Below are 21350 nucleotides of genomic sequence, written 5' to 3'. Positions count from 1 at the left end.
TGCAAGTAAATAAACAGGTACCGCTGCGGCAGGAAGGTAAACAGTGTTTCCGTGTGCTCTGGTTTCTGTCATGGCGTTGCTCCAGAAGCGGTTTAGTCATGCTGGCCACCTGACTGGAAACGCTGTCTGCAGACAAACGCCGGCTCCCTCGGCCTGAAAGCAGAGATGAGCACCGTACCCCATAGCTGAATTTGACTGGACTTAACCATCCAGCGGTCCTTTACCTTTACCTTTACTGTCCAACTGTGCTTCAACCTATGGTTGCATTGGGATCACCTGGCACAGTCCACACCTGAACCAGAAGCACTCTATGGTATGGCATGTGGGTATGAGGCTCAGCTGCAGCATCTGTTCCAGCAAGTGTGACCAACAAGACTGTGGATGTAGCAGTGGCAACCCCCCCCCCCCATTAAATTCCATCACTTCTCACCTAGGGTATGTGTGGCAGTCTAACTCTGTTGAGATTTAGTCTCTTCTAGCTGTATGTATGAACCTCACAGCTCCCTTGTGAGGTAGATAAGTATTAAGCCTAATTCAAAGCTGGGATTTTTTTAAAAAAAAATAGAGCGATTGTGATTGCTTCAAAACAATCCATTTTTTTAAAATTGATTTGAATGTGTAACACTGGCGCCCCACCAATTGGCCTATTAAAGTGCCTCCCCCAAGTCCAGCTATTAGTCAATTGCTGCCACAATAAAGTTGTTTCAACATTAGTACTTTTTCAAAATAATAACCGAGATGAACACCTTGGGTTCTCAATGCATCTGCTTAATTGCATTTATTTAGCACTTTCACCAGGGAGAGAGCGAGATGGAGAGAGAGAGAGAGAGAGAGAGAGAGAGAGAGAGAGAGAGAGAACATCGCCTTGGCTGGCAGAACTCTCTACCTTTTCCCTGTTGAAGAACAGTATCAACACACTATCTAAGAGCTAAAGTACATGTTTATTTTTAGCTCTCTCCCACAGAGAATAACACTGACAATGTAGGGCATTAGAAAAATATAACACATCAATGGTCTCAAGCTGAAATGATTTAATGGCCTCGGGAACAATGCCGCCTGAGACACGAACTGCATTTTTGAGCCTGGTGGGGAGAGGTTAAAGAAAACACCACAAAATCTTCACAGACTTTTTGCATTGCAGGGCGAAGGCAGTAGCGCAGATCCAGGCTGGAAGATGGGCTTCCTCTTGGGAGGCAAGAGGTGCCAAGTCAGCCATTTTGTCAAAGCAGTGAACGGTGAAGAAGGAAATCACTGTGGAGAGGGTAGGAGTGGGGAAAGAGAAAAGGCCTCTGATCTGCCTCCCCCCCCCAACAAATCTCAGAGGCTCCTAATCCCTATTATGTGCAAATGCGCATAATGGAAACAAGGGGTGTAAGAAGACACCAGGGTGGTATTCCCTGCCTCACTGTGTATTGGTTGCATGCAACTCTGTTTCTGTTCTGCCGCAGTTCATCTTCCACCGAAAGCTACGTTATTCACCTTGCTGTGGTGAATCTATGCAACTTGCACAAATCCCGTAATTAATCCCGTAAATTGTGTAAACACTGTTGTCATTATGTTATTCTGCCCAATCATTTAAGTGCAAAGGAAACACAATGCAGATTAGGTGGGTGGGTTATAAGCAATTGTGTAGATCATTTGTAGACTGAAAGCAAAAACCACGGTGAACACCAATTTCATTTGCAGGATTGATTTCCATTCCAAGCTTGGGATAAATAAGCAAACACTGGATATTTGCACTCCTGTTTCTGTTTTCATCTGAATTCTGTGACACCCTCAACAGAAACATTTTATCAATGTGATGATGTACTTTTTAATGAACCCCCCCCATTATTACTATTATATTACAACAATATGTAGCCAGAACCATTGCACATCAAACATCCTTGCTTCTTTTAGAAAAAGATCTATCAATGAACAACATTTCACCAAACAAATGGATCAGAGGGAATCTTTTGTGTTTGGGTGGGTGTGGTTTCCTTTTGCACACACTCAACATTTTGAAGTCCCACAGCTGGTGTAGCTTTCTGCATTTTCAATTAAACGAGTAGACTAAAGCAGTTGTTTCATTTCAACTTGCAAAATTTTGCAGAGAAGGAGCTGAGAAAGGTTTCAGAGTGGGGTTTTCAGATCTAGACCCATCAGAATCAAAACATACCTACCCAAGTTTGTCTCTCTTGTGCACATAGCTGAGCAATTTGATGGTGTATCTGGGTAGAAATAATAACTCTGCCTTCAGGCTTACAACAGAGGCTTTTTATGGATGCATTTAATTAATCAGCAAGTGAGCAAAATGAATAAGTTGCCAAGCAAGGTGAAGGTTAGAGTCAAAACTGGATTCATTTATGATTAAACTTCATCCCATTGTGATTGGCTGGTAATGCTGTCAAAGTTGTTGAATGGCATCCTTGGCGTTTGGTACCTCAGTGGTAGAACATCTGCTTTGCAGATGTTCCATCCCCTGCATCTCCAGGTAGGACAGGGAGAAAGCCCTGCCTCATCCCAAGGAGAGCCACTACTAATCATGATCAACAATATTGAGCTAGATGGACCGATGCTCTGACACAGCATAAGGCAGCTTCCTTAGTTCCACCTTTTATCAGGAAATAAACAAAACAGCCCCAAGGTAAGCTAATAAAGTATCAAATGTTTGTCAGAAGGTTCTCTTCAAATGGAATAAAGCCCATTCATCTTAGCCCTAATTGATAGAGTTGCCATATGTCCGGGAAAACCCAGACATGTCCTCTTTTTGAGGGCCAATGTGCCCATCTGGGCAGATTTTTACATTTTAAAGGATAGGGTGGGCTTGGGCTGCTCTGCATGCCATGGATCGGGGAAAGAGGTGCATGGGCACTCCCAGTGCTTTTTTTCTAAAAAAAATGTTAGGGGTACTCTCATTTTGGCTGCTCACCCTCCCCTTCGCTCCCTTCCCCCCAGTCCCCCAACCCCCAGACAAGGGACTTGCGGTAGCACAGAGAGGGTGGGAAGGCTCCCAGCGACAGCAGAGTTGGCTTGAGCAAGGAGGGGCGTGTGCTTGTCGGCTGGCTCTAACCTGGCAAAAGGAGCAGGAGCAGTGCCATCGTCTCCACCGCGGCCGCCCCAGACTCCCCTCCCCGGGCACCGGTGGGCAGAATGACGGAGCTCCAGTCCACGCTGCTACTGCGGAGACAGCTGGCATGTCGGTCTGTCCATCCGTCGGCCAGGGCAACACAAAATGTTTAGGGGTATGCGTACCCCTGCATCCCACCCAAAGAAGCACTGGGCACTCCTAGGCCTCTTTCCCCCAGCTCAGGCTGGCAGTGGCTTGGGCTGTCCTCTTTTTTGCTCTTCATGATATGGCAACCCCATATTGCTCAAGTCTTCCTGAACCAGACTAAGGGCCCATTTGTTTCAGAATCTTGCTTCCCACAGTGACCAGAGATTTGCCTCTCAGAAGCTGGCAAGCAGGAGCTCCCCACTCTGGTCCTGCCCCTCCACCTGGTGCTCCCAGAATATGCAGGTTGCACTTACACTAGGCTGCATGGCTGATTGCTCTTGGCAGACCTATGTTCTGTCTATTTGCCAAATTCTTTTTTTTCAAAGAAACCCTAGACTTGTGGATATCAGCTCATCTTATGTCAGGGAAGCCTCTGAGTGCCAGTTGATGTGAATCACGAGTTGGGAAAGGAGTACAGTGCTCATGTCCTGATTGTGAACACTCCATGGGCATCTACTTGGCCACTGTGATGGTGGGTTGCTGGGCTAGATGGGCCGTTCTTGTGCTCTTCTCTGTTTTCCCTACTTGGCATTATGACATTAAGAGTACCAGAACTTGCTGCATACATCTTTATTTTTACATTCATGTTACCATAGTATGCAAATGAAAGTTAAGGAATACATAAATTATCCAGGTTTAGATATATTCCTTAAGTGGCACAGCCTATAATGGAAATGAGGTGGCGGCTGCAAATCAAATTTATTCCTCTATCATTAATGTTGGTTTATTTTTAGCAACCAGTGCATCTTTCCGGGCTAATATGCAACAATTTGTAGTGGCGGGGTGGGGGAGGGATCAGTGTGCATTAGAAACGTGTGTCTAATTTCTCCCTTGGAATAATTGCTATCTAACCTTAGATATATTATGCAGTCTGTTAGCGTTGTTCATTACGGAATTCTGTAACATCCAGATGGAGTACAAGATATAGCTTAATAAACAAGGGAGCACGGGCAGAAGCTGCATAGAAAGAAGCCCCCATCTGTACCACTCATTTAAAGGGAGCCATGATCACATAAGAAGAGCTTGCTGGATTCGGCCAACGGCCCATTTAGTTCAGCATCCTGTTCCCACAATGGCCAGCCGGATGCCTGTGGGAAACCAGCAAGCAGGACCAGAGCACGAGATCACTCTCCCCTCCTGTGGTTTCCAGCAACTGGTTTTCAGAAGCTCGGCTGCCTCTGACCTTGGAAGCAGAGCACAACCACCATGTTTTAACACAGGGATGGGGAACCTCAGGCCAGGGGCTCAAAAGTGGTCTCCAAGTGTCTCTGTCAGGCCCTTCAGACAGAGTACCCATGAGGTTCCTCACTCCTATAGTCATTGGGTTTTTAAAAAATAAAATTGGTTGGCTTCTATACAGTATCTATCATCTACCTACCTACCTAATCTCAGAGCTAAAATCTGGAGCTCCCTGGAGCTACTCAGTCCCACCATATATATTGTCTGATTCATCACTAGCATTGCTTGAAATGAACCATAAAACACACAGGATCCCCGCTGGTAAAGTAAAGGTTCTTTACTAAACAGTTACATGCACCCCACCCCAATCTCTGAGCAGTGCAAGAATCCAGGGGTTTGAGGTATATGTTCAGTCGTTCAGTCGTGTCTGACTCTTCGTGACCCCATGGACCAGAGCACGCCAGGCATGCCTATCTTTGAGCTATATACCCTGATGGAATGAGGGGCAGCGGAGACTGTGGTGTCTTTAGGTTATATGGTTGATTTGCCCATATATGCAACCTGAGCCTAAGTTACAGGGGCTCATAGTGTTAACACCTCAAAAGGTCTTGCTTCTCCCATGGACCCAAGCAGAAATCCAGCATGGCTCTCTGGCTTTTGCTTGCTTCCAGCCCAGCTCACACAAACTCCACTCCGGCTTTTCTCCTCCTCACTGCCAGCCAGGTGCGGGAGGGGTCCCATCCATTTACCCTCTGACACAGAGCGACTTCCTTTCTCATACTAATGACCCACACTTAGGGGCCATTATGGCCCTTGCCTGGCTAATTCAACAATGGAATCCTCCATTAGATTTTAACCCTTGCTGAATCTAGGAATTAGAAGGGATTTAGGCATCATACAGCCTAATCCCTGTGCGTCCCTGCCCACAACAACCTACAACACTGTTCACAAGGATAGCTTCAGATTCTGCACTACATGACTGGAGCTACCTTCTTGACATCCTCATGCAAGAGAGAGAGAGAGAGAGAGAGAGAGAGAGAGAGAGCACACATAGGAGGAAGGGGCATAGTTTAGGTGTTTAGTAGGAAACCACAATGATTATTTTCCCCGACTCTGTATTAGTTTCAACCCTTCCCTGTACTGACTGGAGGCATGCAAGGTTGTTTATACCCAACAGTAGTAAGCCACGTATATCTGTATTTACACTGATTTATCCTCAGTTCAAGCCACAAGCCAACTGTTGGAGCAATTACGCTCTCTCATACTTGCTCTAATCATGTGCAGAAGTCTAGAGATTAGCTCTAAAGGGCTCCCATGCTCAGCATTGGGTACTCTGCATAATGCCCAATGTTATTCCCTTGTCTGGCCATGTCTGCTGCGTACCAGCTCACTCCCATAGCTGCTCCTGTGCAATTTGCATTCGTGTGTACAGACTTGTGTAGGAGCCAAGCTCAAATGACTGTGTCTGAGGCAGTTCCCCACACTCTAGATGTACCCTGCTGCCAGCCAAAGGTATTTCCAAACACCCTTGCAAAAGGCTGGCATGTGTGCCCTTCCGCTACCTGTTTGCCATCAGCAGGAAGCTTTCAATGCCACTACCTTTATTTTTTTCAGAGGAGTCCTTCTACTGCCTTTCAGCTGCATGGATGGCTGAACTCCCAGTGTTAGAAGAAGAGTAGTAGTAGTAGTAGTAGTAGTAGTAGTAGTTTGGATTTGATATCCCACTTTATCACTACCCTAAGGAGTCTCAAAGCAGCTAACAATCTCATTTTCCCTTCCTCCCCCACAACAAACACCTGTGAGGTGAGTGAGGCTGAGAGACTTCTTCACAGAAGTGTGATTAGCCCAAGGTCACCCAGCAGCTGCATGTGGAGGAGCGGGGAAGCGAACCCAGTTCACCAGATTACGAGACTACCGCTCTTAACCACTACACCACACTGGCTCAGCCACAATCTGACGTGCTGCAGGAAAACACCTGAGACCTGAAATGAGTACTGTCAAATCTCCCATTCCCATCTCTCACTTTAAGTGGGTACAATTCATTTTATGGTGGCTTTTGCAAATTGCGCCTTTTATTCGGGGACACAGAATTCATCACTGGCTGTGGCGAAACTAAACTTGGGAAATTTGAGCTGAAGGCAGGAGATACTGTTTCTTTCCTCCAGAGAGCTGAAAGTGAAATGAAAAATATATAAAAATATTGATGGTGTGCTTCTCTCTCTCTCTCTGTATGTGTGTGTGTGTGAGAGAGAGAGGGGGGGAGGGAGGGAGAGGGAGGAGTGCATGCTAGTTTCTTCTGACTTGGTGTCACCAGTGGTCTAGCAGATTGTTCAAAAGCCTCAAAAACCTGTTTGGCTTTTGATGAGAGAGGTGGGGAAAAGACTTGAGCAAGGTGGTACATAACAGGTTATGATGGCTCTATCCTTCTGCCTTCATCACTCTTCAAAGTATTGCCTGTCTCTGTCTCCAGACAAAGTTTCAGAAGGTCAATGCACTGTTGTTTACGGCATGTCCACAACAGCATGTAGATCAATTTTATGATCAGAAAAAGTCAGAGGACGAATAAAGGCAGGAATCAGCCAATTCTAAAAAATATAACAATTCTCCCTCCCTCCCTCCCTCCCTCCCTCCCTCCCTCCCTCCCTCCCTCCCTCTCTCTCTCTCTCTCTCTCTCGTACACACCCCGAAACACACACTATTTAAGTTTGCCTGATGCATTAGCTGAATCCTTTAATTATTGTGCATGGGGAATAAATTGTCTCTGATTCCTTTAACATCCATTCGTTCCTGTGTTGAGCTGAGAATTATAATTGTTTGGCACTCATTCAGACAGTTGTTTTAGAATCTTTCCTCTACGTCCCTCCACATTTCCTTTCCTTGAGGAAATCCATTTACCGGAGTTGCCCTTTTCACTATTTCCTGTTTTCCAACATTTACTATGAAATCATTTTTCTGTACATAGGTTTCCCCCCCCTCCTGTTTGTTTTTCTTCTTCTTTATGACCTGCAGATGCTGGGTTAAGGATGGGAGACGATAACTTACGTTTATGTTCCATCATGAGTAACTTTGTTGGCATCAGTGAAATTGTTGCAGATATATGGGGATGATGTCAGACTCGGAGAGAGCCCCTAGTCTTAGTGTTGCCCTTGTAGAGGAAGAAGAAGAAGAAGAAGAGTTTGGATTTGATATCCCGCTTTATCACTACCCGAAGGAGTCTCAAAGCGGCTAACATTCTCCTTTCCCTTCCTCCCCCACAACAAACACTCTGTGAGGTGAGTGGGGCTGAGAGACTTCAGAGAAGTGTGACTAGCCCAAGGTCACCCAGCAGCTGCATGTGGAGGAGTGCAGACACGAACCCGGTTCTCCAGATTACGAGTCTGCTGCTCTTAACCACTACACCAAACTGGCTCTCTGGAAGAAGAGAAAGGGGACAAAACTAGAAGTTAGTTGGCTCTGTCTGTGATTGGTTCTGGCTCCACCTACTTTTGGTCTCCCTTCCTTCTGCCCTATCAGTTCCAATGAGCACCAACACAATCGGCTCATGAACATCCATAGAGGCAGGGGGTCACAGCAGTGGAGTCATGCTGCCTAGTGAGGTCTGCCTCACCAAAACCCATTTAGAATTTATTTCAGTATTTTTTGAAGTGGGATTTTTCTCCGTTATTTTAATAAAGTCGGAGCTGCTGTTTTATTATGCTGGCTGGTTTTTTGTTTGTTTTGCTATGCTTTTATTTCATGGCTCCGAGCACTTTAAAAATAAAAAAGCTGACTAGCAATGCAATCCTATGTGCCCTTTGGCTGCAATCCTATACTCACTAGCCTGGGAGAAAGTTCCACAATGCTTACCTCTGAGTACATCATTGCACTGGTATTAGGGATGACACATTTGTCAATTTTGGTTTCTCGTTTTCCCAATCTTTCATTCATTTCTCCACATTTCTGCATGAACTTGAGAACCTTAAGAAATAACAATAATAACATTCATCATCAGCATTTTGCCTAATACACTACTTTTTGTATGGAATTTTACCTGATCCACAATTTTTTGCAAGCAGTTTCCCGTAGTGCAGTGCATATTTTAAGTTCCTACCACCAACGCATGCATTTTTAAGTACACTTACCCCTAATATACAGTATTTGTATGCATTAGTTTCCCAGAGAGCTGCATCCCCACCTTTGGAGAAGCGCAACTTTCAAAGGGCAGCCGTCTTTCCCTTGATGTGTTGCCTTGGAAAGTGCAGATTAGGCAGGTTTGCATTAAAATACAAATTCAGTTCCTTCCCCCCACCCCCACCTTCCTAGCTCTTACTTGGGAGTAAGCCCTTTTGAAGTCCGTGGGACTCCCGAGTAAACACACCATGAGTTGGGCTGCGAGAAATGTTATGAATCAATGAAGGACAGAATGAGAACAACGGCAAGAAATCAATAAACCGAAAAGTCAACTTGTGCTGGGAATTGTGGTGATGGAAACCCTCCCCTTTATGCCCTCTTTTCCTGAAGCAGGTAGAAGAATGCAACAAGAACCCTGCTGGATCAGGCCAAGAGGGCATCTGAGCTACTGATCCACTGCCAGCATGGTCCAGTCAGAAGAGAGAGAGACCACAAGCTGGACTCAAAGGAGAGCACTCTCCCCCCTCTCCCATTTATTGCCCCTAGCAGCTAGGATTGAAAGACGCATGCCCTATGGAATCTGGATATTCCCTTCAGCTGCTGTGAATGCCTGGCTGGCATGCAGGCTAATGAGGCGCTCAGCAAATGGTATAGTTTTAAAATAACACCAGACACAGGTCCGGTCTCTTTCCCCCTCCACCTCCTAGACTAGAGGTTACTAAAAGCAATATTTTGTGCAAATATCTTTGAAGCCTCGGTATACTTCTGGTTTTTGTATAGGCATTGCAAACCTTTGAGAGAGAGAAAAATCACAGAAAATCCGATGGCATAGAATATATTAAGTAAAAAAGAAGAAGAAAAGGAAGGAAGAATAAAGAGTATTATTCTTAGAAGCCTCCATACATGGATTGCCCTTTGATTTCTATTGTGTGCCTTTGTTGCTGGCCCAATTTTGCGCTTGTTTGTCTTGTACATCACAGCTGCGTATTGGAGAATGAATGCTTTGGGATTTGCCTATTCTCTTCAACAATGCCTACAGCTCCTTCCTGGTCAATACCCGACCCCACCTGGACCATCTACTGCAGCAAGAGTGAGGCTAATGTGTACAGCAGATATTTCCTGTTCCCAACATTTCTCCATTGTTTTTTCATTTATCTGGCTTGAACTGTGCTTTCTGTCATCATGGATGCTAAATGCACAATACCTCTCCTCTTTGCTGAAATATCTTGTGTGTGTTTAATTCTTAAAGGCACCTCGGTGCTCAAAAAGATGTTACATTTGAGCTTGGAATATAACTTTTTTTTTTTTAATGCATTTAAATGGAGTGTTGAAAAACCCTTTTGTGGTAGCACTAGAATTTGGTTACAAAAGAAGTAATTGGGTTTAATCACACAAACACAAACACAAACGCAGCCCTCTCAGGCTATGCTTTATGATCCATTCTATACTGATGAAGAGATGATAGAATTATGGAATTAAACATTTTAGAAGGCAGGCACCCAGTCATATTTTTGAGGGCTCCAAAGAATTCAGGATGTTTCTCCACACCCCATTTCCCCCTTCTTCCTGTGAGGTTGACTTGAGCTAGTGACAGACCAAGATCGCGCACTGATCTTCATGGTTGGGTGGGGATTTGAACACAGATATCCCTGGTCCTAGTCTGACACTCCAAATCACCTCAACATGATGGTTTGGAAACGTCAGCAGGTCCAAAATGAGGACCCAGATTATTGGCTTGGTATCCATGTAGAATTCACACAACCCTCTGTTTAAAACAGCTGTCCTGGTTCCCATTTTGTTTTCCGGCCTAGTTTAAGGAGCTATTTGGGGTTTAAAACCCCAAATATCTGAAAGCCACCTCCATCTCTACTGGCCTAGTTGGGTGTTAAGATTGGCAGAGGTAGCCTTCTTGGTAGTTCCACTACCCTCAGAAGTTCGGTGGGTGCATGTGTGTGAGGCATTCTTCATGACAGCACCTAAATTATGAGTTTCCTTCTTCATCTTAATTATGTCATTTCTGTCATGTGCCAAAGACACACCATTTTACCCCGATGTTTGACACCTGAGAGAGAGAAAATTTTAGGCCCTACCCTGTTCTCTTGCCTATAATTTGTTCCAGGTGATTTCAATATTGTATTTTTAAATTTTAAATGATTGTAATCCACCCTGGTCAAAGGGAAAATAAGAAATCAAACAAATACTATTACCACCACCGCCACCACCAGATTAGCACATTGGGGGGGGGGGCGTCTCTTAAGTGAGCTCATTTAGAAGAAACTGATATCCACGTCTTCAGACAGATATTTGTGAAGATGTGGGTTTCCTTCATGCCTTGACTTCATTTCTTTGAGGAGTTGGGAGCATGGTTCAACACATGCATTATTTATTTGCTTTACTTAAACAGTTTACATCCTGATTAGTTTCAATCATCTTTAAAGGGTTTACAAGGATGTCATTAACAAGACCGAGATTGTATCTCCAGTCCAGATTGACTTAAAAAAAGAGAGAAGAAGCCAGGTTCGCAAATCTCTTAAGAAAACATGAACGCACTCTGGCCAATCGTGGAACGGCTTTGTAACCTTAAAAGCTTCAGTAGTGCGGAACCATTGACTAGCCCATAAATAAATTTGTTCCTTGAAATAGAACTTGCTACCTTCTGACGTTTTAGTTGGCCCTACTCCCAATCAAGACAATACACCACCCTACTGTTAATTTTGAATTTCCTCTTCCTCTGTCATGGACCATAATGACTACTTGCCATTTCTATAAGTTCAGCATCTGTTTGAAAGTCTGCCTGATAGCAACAGCAACCTGAGTAAATACTAGTAAGGAACACCATTACTCCTCTCCATGTCCTAATAGTTAAACATGTTACCACTGAAGCTTGATGGACATATAACTCTATCCTGCCCATGTTTATGCAAGCCATTGAATTCAACAAGACGCTCCCCAGGAAGTGTGCATAGGATGGGGCTTTCCAGATGTTTTGACCTACAACTCCCATCATCCTCAGACCACATGGTCAATGGTCTCATGAATGATGGGAGTTGTAGTGCAACAACATGTGGAAGGGGCACCATGTTGGCTACCCCTGAAGGCAATCTCTTTGCCAATTCCAAGGTAAAGGGAAGAAGTTGGCAGTTGACTGCTGCTGCTCCATATCTCTTTTATTCATGGTGGCAGGGAAGCAGCTGCCCATTATTTAGAAGCTGAAGATATTATCAAGATCAGGTCAATGGAAACAAAAATGCAGTGGCTGCTGGCAACCTTATAGAATTTATTATTCACGCATTTGTTCCGCTTTATAGCTGGTCTATCCCAAAGGCTCAGGCAATTTTACTGAAAAACAAAAGAGAAAGATTCCTGTCCCTTTAGGCTCATAATCTAACAATTTAGTAACTGGAACGTGTTTTTAATTAGCTGATTATCCATCAGGCACAAGGCATTTATGTTTAGAAATCTTTAAAACAGCCGCGTTACATTAGGAGCTTTATGTCTGCAGCTCGGCTCTGTGACTTGCCATTTCGGTTAACATTTACAAATGGACCCCACTTCGTCTGAAGAGTTTCTCCACCATGTCTGACTTGGTAAAAAGGAGACGATATGGCCTGAAGCTGGCTGTGATTCATATAGAACAGCAGGATGCGAAAAGTGTTACAGGGTTTATGTGTGTGTGTGGAGCTAAGAATCCCTTCTGGGCGGAGAAGGGTCAATCTATCCCTCTCTGCAGGAGATGTCTGCAGTGCAGCCTGCCATACTTACCAGTCAGCCAATGCCATTTTCTGGAGAATGAAGGCCAGCTGGGACCAATGAGGTCTGGATACCATGCCCCAGCGGAAAGGGTTGCAGGGGCAGGGAAGTGGCTGAGAACCAATCCTACAGTCAGAACTTTATTAGCAGACACCAACTTTAAAAGAGGTTTAGACAAATTCCTGGATGGCAAGGCTATCAACGACAACAAGCCATGCTGGCTATGTTCTGCTTCCACTGCCAGAGCTAGAAGGGCCTCTGGTCTGACTCAGTATAAGGAAGCTTCTTATGTTTTCATATCTCCCAAGTGCCCCGGGAATTTCCCCCCCCAAGCGAGATCACGGTTACCATTGGGGGAGCTGCAATCCTATGCACTCTCATGCCTCATTCTGTCAGGGGCTGGACTGAGGAGGAATGGTGGGAGCTGCTCTCCCCTTCTCCTGAACTTTCCCAAGGGCAGGAGGACAGTATTGATTTAGAACAGTGGTTTGCAGAAGGGCATAGTCCAGAAGGGAAAAGCTGGGAAATACTGGGTGAGGAACAGCTAGAAGAGGAAACACCAGGAGAGAGACCGCTGGCAGATTCAGTGTCCTTGGACAGCATTCCTGACCCCCCCCCTTTGCCTAAGACTAGATGGGCTTTGAGAGTGATAGAAGTCTCAAAGCTCAGCAGCAACAAGCTGAGATTACCCGATGTAGGAGTGACGTAGAGGGTGAGCCTTTACTGGAAGCAATGCCATTTCTAGGGAGATATGCATTCATTTGTCTCTCACTGTGATTATCAAAGAAAACAACTGGTAAGAATGCTCCTTTCATTCTTACCAGATTCCCCGAAGCCTGACAAATTCTCACCCTGAAAAAGTGTTTTTTTTTTTGGGTGGGCACAATCTTGCATGGCACCCAAAACACACGTGAGACAAAGGCATGGGTCACAAGATTCACCTGGGAGCACGTCCTGGAAGAAGCACATATTGGCTGGGGGTCTGAAAAAGTTGGTTGGTATGTGTTCCTGATATGGCTCCCCTTCTTTCCCATACTGCTGCAAGAGACACTGATGAGACCCAGACACTCGATGCTACCGCTAGCTAAATCCCCACCTGCTTTGTTTAGCTTCTAGCCTGATGAAGACAAGGGAAGGTTCTGTGGCTTGGTGGAAGAGCATCTGCCTTGCATGTAGAAGACACCCGGTTCAAACCTATGTGTCTCAAGGTAGGTCTAGGAAAGACTGCTTCCTGAGACCCTGGAGAACCACTACCAGCTGGTTTAGATATTCCTGAGTTAAATGGATCAATGGCCCAAATCAGTACAGTCGTACCTTGGAAGTCAAACGCCTTGCAAGTCGAACGTTTTGGCTCCCAAATGCCGCAAACCCGGAAGTGAGTGTTCCGGTTTGTGAACGTTCTTTGGAAACCAAATGTCCAACGTGGGTTCCACAGCTTCCGATTGGCTGCAGGAGCTTCCTGCAGCCAATCAGAAGTCGTGCCTTGGTTTCCGAATGTTTTGGAAGTCGAACAGACTTCTGGAACGGATTCCAATCGACTTCCAAGGAACGACTGTGTAAAACAGCTTTCCTATTGTCCTAGGTTAAGAGATCTGGAGAACTTGCAAGCTCTTGCTCTTTTTGGGAAGTTTTGGCTGTCTTAATAAAGATACTGCTGCAATATTTTGTGGTTGTTTTTTTGGGTTGTTTTTTTTTGCATTTTTCTCACAGGACAACACAGCTATCTTTCCTTCATTTCCCTCTCTCTCTGTTGGTTTTCGGGAGAGGTATCAGACTTCAATATCCTAGCAGCTTGACTGGAAGCTTAGATATTTACAATAAAAATAGTTCTAATATTCCACCCCTACCCCTACCCCCAATTTCCCCTTTAATGGTTCTTTTTTCATTATCTGGACAAATGGTTTCAATGAATATGATGGCTTTGAAATACAATCTGCTCCACTTATACTGCCCCGGCTTAATTTAGCCAGCTGTTGGGGCCATCCAAAAACTAGAATTTATTCCTGCTTTCATTAGGTCCCATGAAAAAAAGAGCATCCAGCTAAAAGCAATCTAAACACAGGGTATTAATAATGCCCAATAAAAAGGTGTTTTCATAAACAACCCATCACATAATTTAAAACTGGCTATGGCAAAGACGTGATCTATGTTAGAAACTTGCTTATTGTGACATGTCATGCATATATCCAATTTAAAACCCATCATTTACAAGCATTAATATTAGCAGTAAAAACACAACCTGAAAAATCTCATCACTATACTTGGAGAGTTTGCTTCTGCTGTAAGCCATGGCTCTGAATGGAGAGTTAATTGAACTGTTCTTGGAAATGCACCACAAGATGAAATTTTTCATTTTTCTAGTAGTTGGACCATCATTTTTCTAGTAGTTGGATTATCAAATTTCAGTGAGGGTGGGCATGCCACCATCACTCATTGTTTTCCACCAGCTTTGTAAAACACATTTAGATGAGGGGCAAATTTCTGTCTTCACATCCCTTCTTCCCCAAGATCAAAGGAAGTTAAAAGAAATGCTGGTAACTTTATATCTACAGATGTTCAGTCTTGGGTACTATATATTTTTTTATTGTAGACTTCTGGAATGTCTTCTGTGGAACCGTTCATCTATGTATTTCCATTCCACTTTATTGAACTATAAAAGCAGCTAATCAAGAAATGCAACACCTATTATCTAAACTGTTTTTATAGGTGTGTTTGGCTTGAACGAACACCATAATTTAATTCCTATATCCTTCCCAATTGGTGCTGGATCTCATCAATGAAATGGCATCTGGCCTACGTAAGGAGTTTCATGGGATGTTTCCCAAGGAAAGCAAGTGCCAAAGAATGCAACTTCACAGATGAGATTCTTACAGAACAAAACTGCCTGGGAGAGTCCCATGGCAATCACTAACACTGACTGCTAACAAGCAGCAGGCAGAATTAAGATTTTGGTATAAAGAACATAAGAAGACCCTTCTGAATCAGAGACTCATCTAGTCCATCATCCAGATTCATAATGGCCAACCAGATGCCCAAGGGGGGGGGAACAGAGTGCAACAGACTTTTCCCCACTTGCGATTCCCTGCAACTGGTTCTGCAAGAATCTTGTAGACCACAGAGCCCTCTAGGTCTTCTCAGGTCTGCTTCATGGAAGGGTTTTGGTTTTCGGTCACAGAAAGTTCAGTGCTGCTTCCTGGTGCAAGATTCTTCCAGCACCTAGGATGTTAGTCAGCTCCCATCAAACAAACAAACAAACAAACAAACAAACAAACAAACACTCTATCACTCTATCACTCATCCACTTCCAGTGGATCCACAATCCCAACTTTTATTGAAACTTAACTTCAGCACTGGCAATGGAATAGAATCCTCCACCATACCCTGTGGAAGCTGAAGGGCTGCAGGGCAGGCTACATAGCACACATTTCTAGCGCTCAAAATTTGCCACCCGACGCAGCTGCCTTACTCTGCCTCATAGAAGGGCTGACCCTGACTTGGAATTATGTTTGATGACTGGATGCAGCCAACAATGAACAGAATCTGTAATCAGAATGTCCATATTAAAACACCACACTGTTCAGTGATGGCAGCCCAGACATTCAGTTGTGGCTTTCACTTACTTTCAGACAATTCCTAGGCCAGCAGGAGTCTTTGCATGGGGGAGAAATCAATGGCTCTTAATCAAATTGCGCAATTCTGCTCCCTCAAAGAAAAAGGAGGGGGGGCAAAATGATGTCTCCTATCTTTTGGGGAGATGTTATCATGTGGAGATACCCCACTGCAAGAAGAATCAAGTCATGCATCTCTCCCCTTTCCTGAAGTCTTGCAAACCATTGTCCATTCAACCAACCTTTTCTATGGAGAGCTTTATCACATGTGATGCTTTCTGCATTATGGTGAAGCAGAGATGTGCCCACCCCACCGTCATATGAAGCCTCCACACGGAGACTCTCAGCAACCTTGTAAATGTCTGGAGTGACCCATAGAAGGTTGCGCGTCAAGACAAATGCACAACTGCGTGAATCTCTCCTGTGTGTCAAAAGGCATATGAGGTTGCTACCTTGCTGAAGGCTGAGTGGGCCGGGGTGTGGGAAACACATCTATGCTGCCTTGGTTTCCATGATTGGAGGAAAAATGGGTGTGATATAAATGTAAGAAAACAAAACAAGGAAACCTTTACCTGCTCTGTATGAAAGTGCGGGAGTTACCTGGGTCACATAGAGATTACATTAAAAAAAAGGCTACATGAAGAATACAGAAGGCTGAGACCCCAAACTTCGTTGTTTCTTTGGATTCAACTTACTCGCTATTTGTTATGCTCATTAAAGTCTTCCTGCAAAAGCTCCTGCAGGCACAGTAAATGAAAGATCATAAATAACAAAACTGCGGCGGTTATATTTCTTAAGACAAAGATGGCTGTAGTAGGCTGGATGGAAGCCAGCCTGTCACCCTCCTGCTCCTCCCCAATTTGGATGGTTAATGCCAGGGCCGCAGTATCTCTGCGTGAGGCCTCTTTTGTTCACAGAGAATCAAAGCTCTCCTTTTCATTACCTAATAGTTATTCATAAAGCATATTAACCCATTATTATTTAAATAAGAGCCCTTGGAGGCGTCTCTTGGCTGATTTGGATCTACAGATGCAGCTTTGCTTTAGGAATATAGCTTCATCTCTCCCTCTCTCTCTCTCTCTCTCTCTCATATTCTCTCTCCATAAACTGGAGATGTCAGTGCAACATATGTGTAATGCTCTTGCAAATACCATAATTACAACCCATTTGTCAACAGATGACAACTTTAATAACCGCCGTACACCCATCGTTTGAAGTGTCTACATATTTCTTAAATAAATGTTGATTGAAAAATTTACTGTTGCAGCAATATGGCTTCGAATGGCTTGGGATTTCTCTCTCTCTCTCCCTTCCCTCTCCCCTCCTCCTTCACCATTACCTCCTCTTTTTTGGCTCATTATAGGCTGTAAGCTTGCCTATAAAATGAAAACATATGGGTACACCCACCAGAAAAGAGTCCAGGCCGACGTTTCATGCGGTCCAAGTCTTGCGGAGTAAATGGCTGATTTAGGTCTGCCTCAGCTGGGTCAAATGAAGTTCATGGATGTGGGGCAATTACCTCATACCTGACATTACAAAGCTCCTTTGGATTTCCCATTGGCACGTGAGAAAGGGCAGGCAGGGACAGGCTGCCTGCCTCAGTTCAGCAGGAGCCACCACTCAGAATATGGCTCATAGGGAGGAATAGAAATAACATTACACTTGCCTCTCATGACCAGATTAAATACGCCTGAGTTTTAGAGACCTATGGGCCGCTGAGCCTTAAGCCAGTTGCCTTCACATCTCCTCTACCAAGGGGGTCCTCCTCCTGCCTTGCTTCATGCAGGGCTTCCATCTCCTTCCTGTATTGCACTCAGGGGTGCTTGGTGCCCATTGGGACTGGAGTGGCAGAAGGCAAGGAGACCAACCTTCTGGAGGTGGAGCCAGAGCCAATGGCAAGTAGAGTCCACTAATTCTAGGTCTGTCCCCATCCTCCTTCTACAAAGGCAAGTCTGAGACCAAGGAGGAAGAAGCTGGCACCCCCTAGACTGGTTGTAAGAAAGAAGGCAAGTAGGGACTGGCTGAGGGAATCATGAGGCAGAGCTCCATGTGACCTAATGCACCAGTTTCTACCGCTTGCATGACTTGCCTTCCAACCCCCTAACGATCCTGGTCATTCTCCTGTGGACACACTTCCATTTGTCAATCTTACCATAAAATTAGGCACCCCAAACCGGAGTTTTTCAGATTGAGTATTCCAGATACAGTCGTACCTTGGTTCTCGAATGCCTTACGACTCAAAGGTTTTTGCTCCTGAACGCTGCAAACCTGGAAATGAGTGTTCCGGTTTGCGAACGTTTTTTGGAAGCCAAACGTCCAACACGGTTTCCGTGGATTCCGATTGAGTGCAGGAAGCTCCTGCAGCCAATCAGAAGCAGTGCCTTGGTTTTTGAAGGTTTTCGGAAGTTGAACGGACTTCTGGAACGTATTCCGTTCAAGAACCAAGGTACAACTGTATTGAATGATAATAATTTATACCATTTTCCAACAGATAATTGAACACCCTGCGATTCCAACTGAGGCAAATGAAACCTAGAAATGTTAGTAAGTGTTTTGTATTATTTTGGAAAGTGATTTACTTATTTAGCTGGGAAAAGTGACTTACAAATGCACGAAATGAAATGAAATATGGAAAGCATGTCACTGACATATTTGTAGTGAATATTGTTAGCTGAACTCCTTTCAGTTTTTTCCTACATGCCTGGTAACCAATAGAAGTACGGACATTTATCAGACTTTATTCTTCATTCATGTATCCAAACGTTAAGGTGATTATAGACAAATTGATCTACAAGTCTGACTTATGAATGGTTCAATACACATCTAGACAGACCAATCAGTCACCACAACCTCCTCCAGCTCGCTTGTTAATTCTTTCTTTTACTAGGGCATTGCAGACAGCAATCATGACACCAGATTTGCTTTCCATGAGCAAATTTAATCAGGGCTGAGTTCAAGCAGACATGGGGAACATGAGGGCCTCTGGATGTCCTTCCATCATAACTCCCACTAGCTCCAGCCAGCAGGTCAGTCAGGAGCAGGTGGAGTCTACCAGTGTCTAGAGACTCAAGAGTTCTCCAGCCCTTCCTTAGAAGCAGATGGGAGCATCCCCCACCCTGGGATTCTTGGAAAACCATTGTGTGAAACAGCACATCATCAGAAACCAGTTATGAGTTTTGGATAATGGCTGGTTGCCTGAATTCTGCTTTACTCTCCTCCCCACAGCCCAAAGTAGAACTTGCATTTCCTGCTATTATTGAGTCAGATGAGAATTAACATTGTTCCCCTGCAAATTGGTGGGCAAATTTAGATTTGATTTCAGCAGGGAGATTGCAGAGTATGCTCCTAATTTGTGAGGTGTAGCCCTGTGAATGCCAAGTAAGGGAGTTGAGGAATGCTCATGAAGGAAACCTATTATGCTCAGCAGAGAATCTGTTATTATATTGTTATCAGTTTTGGGGTGGGTGGGTGGGGAGGAAGTAGGCTGTATGAGAGACCCTCCTAACCCCTGGATCTAGCAAGTGTTAAAATATAAGCCAGGTTAGCTTCCTGTGTTGAGGTGATAGCCTGGGTCATGGGCCATTAAGGGAACAAAGGAAATGGCTCTGTGCCAGAAATTATCTAACTGTTTGTTAGTTAGAAAGAGAAAAGACCAGAGTGGAGAGCTGAGTGATATGAGTTAGAAGCTGGGTGCAAAAGCGGCAGGCTGAAGGGTGTGTGTGTGGGGGAGGAGTGAGACAGAGGCCCAATTTCTACTGGAATCCAAGGCTGTGGCTATGAGAGAAGCAGAACAATTATGATGTGGGACCCTCCATCATAGGCTCAGTGGAATTTGCTACCAAGGAGTGTGGTGGAGTCTCCTTCTTTGGAGGTCTTTAAGCAGAGGCTTGACAGCCATCTGTCAGGAATGCTTTGATGGTGTTTCCTGCTTGGCAGGGGGTTGGACTGGATGGCCCTTGTGGTCTCTTCCAACTCTATGATTCTATGATTCTAGGTTGTACATATGTGTAAATAAACTATTTATCAAAAGACACCACTCTCTCTGCTATGCTTCATTGCAAAGGAAACATGAACCCTCAGTTAGCTCCAGGAAACCCTTAAATCTCAAACTGCTCAGAGATCAGGGTGGCACATGCAACAATATTGTGTGGGCAATGTATGCTTAAATAAGGATGTGCAGAGCACATGCAGCGACATCCATTCTTAGTAACAAAGGCGTTTTAACCAAGGACGAAGAACAAAGCAGGAGCGATTGCGGAATGAGCTCTTGGAGCAATTATTAAATGCCTAGCCTTGGAAACAGGTTTTTTAAAGAGGAAAAAAAAATCAAGAGGAGAGCCTATTGTGTCATTGTATATAGCATTTTCATTATTCCCTGGCAGAGCCAATATTTCCAGCACTTTAGAGGAGCTAATGGATCACACCCAGCTGTGCACATTCAAGGAGTGCATTGGGGGAGGGGGAGATTGTGAGGTGTTGCGAGTTCCATTGTTTGTGCTACAATCTGCTCTTTTTTAGAAACAGGGGAGGGGGTGATTGAGTCCTTTAATTGGCAAAGGGGTCCTAGTAATAGGTTGCTATTGTACGAAAGTGTAGCAGTCAAGTGTTCTGAAGGTTTCCGTAGTAGGTTTCCTTCCCAGATGTAGGGAAGAATTTCCACTTTACTATGAGGGAAGGGCAATTCTGTCAATTTCAGCTTCTCGGTTTCCGAATCTTCCATTTTTAACTTCAGCTTCTCAACGTTTACATATCTGTGGGCAAATTCATCTTTGGAATGTTCTAATGAAAATCCACCAGCCTTTTAGTGTGAATTTCTCTTGTTATCCGTGTTTCTATGCGTTTCCCCCTAATGGATTGGAAAAACGAGACGTGGCATGAAAACGTGTCTATCCATAACTGGGGGCAAAGCTTTCTCCCCACTGTCCCTAAGCTGCCCCCTTGATTTCCCCTCTTGCATCCCAACACCCTCTCCACCCCCTTTGCTGCCAAGAAAGGGCAGCCCCTAAATGGAATGGCTGCTCTGCTTGTGCAAAGAGGAATAAAAGGATGGGCAGATGCAGCTTGAGACCAGAACAGAGTATTCACTCTAGGAGACACAAGAGGAACCTGCAACAAAAATGCTGCCGTGTGGAGAGCTCATTGTTCAGGATGCTAATGAATCCATTCCTTTCTCACTACTACTCACCACAATTTTCAATTCCCCCCCAAACAGTCAGCCAGCCCTCCACACTGAACATGCCCAATCCTAATGGGGCATTTTCAAAAGGGTGGGGTTTTTTTGTTTGGTTTGTTGTTGTTGTTGTTGTTGTTGTTGTTGTTGTTGTTCAGTCATTCAGTCATGTCCGACTCTTCGTTTTCCAGGGAGTCTTCTCTTCTCATGAGGTGGCCAAAGTATTGGAGCCTCAACTTCAGGATCTGCCCTTCCAGTGATCACTCAGTTCTGATTT

The sequence above is a fragment of the Lacerta agilis genome, chromosome 12 (assembly GCF_009819535.1).
Source record: "Lacerta agilis isolate rLacAgi1 chromosome 12, rLacAgi1.pri, whole genome shotgun sequence".
Lineage (NCBI taxonomy): Eukaryota > Metazoa > Chordata > Lepidosauria > Squamata > Lacertidae > Lacerta > Lacerta agilis.
This window is presented reverse-complemented; position numbering follows the sequence as displayed.